Genomic DNA, 533 nt, shown 5'->3' on the forward strand with positions numbered 1-533 from the left:
CAAAAGGCTAAGTTCGGCACAATCAAACCCAGATTATGGTGGCGGTATAGAGACGACATTTTCGATCTGTGGACGCAAGGTGTCACTAAACTTGATGATTTCACTGATTTCATTAATGCTTTATATCCCATCATAAAATTTACTGTAGTATCATCTCAAACCTCTCTCAACGTTTTAGATTTCATTGGTTGACGGGTATATTCAAACGGATGTATATTCAAAACCTACTGACCATCATATGTACTTATTACGCAACAGTGCTCACATAAGGCATTGTACTAAGGCAATCCCATTTGGAGTTGCCACCCGGATTCGCAGAAACTGTTCAACCATTGAAAAATTTGACCAACGTAGTGATGAATACCAGACATATCTCGTTGAGAGAGGTTATAATCCATCGGAAGTCAATAAGCAATTTTTAAGGGCAAAAGATCTACCCAGGGAGGACTTACTTGCCTCGAAACCGAAAGACAAAAAAAATTGTCTTTCCTCTTGTAGTCGACTATGACCCTCATCTACCAAACATCAGCAAA

Source organism: Montipora capricornis, chromosome 10 (genome assembly GCF_036669925.1).
Source record: "Montipora capricornis isolate CH-2021 chromosome 10, ASM3666992v2, whole genome shotgun sequence".
In the NCBI taxonomy this organism is placed as follows: domain Eukaryota; kingdom Metazoa; phylum Cnidaria; class Anthozoa; order Scleractinia; family Acroporidae; genus Montipora; species Montipora capricornis.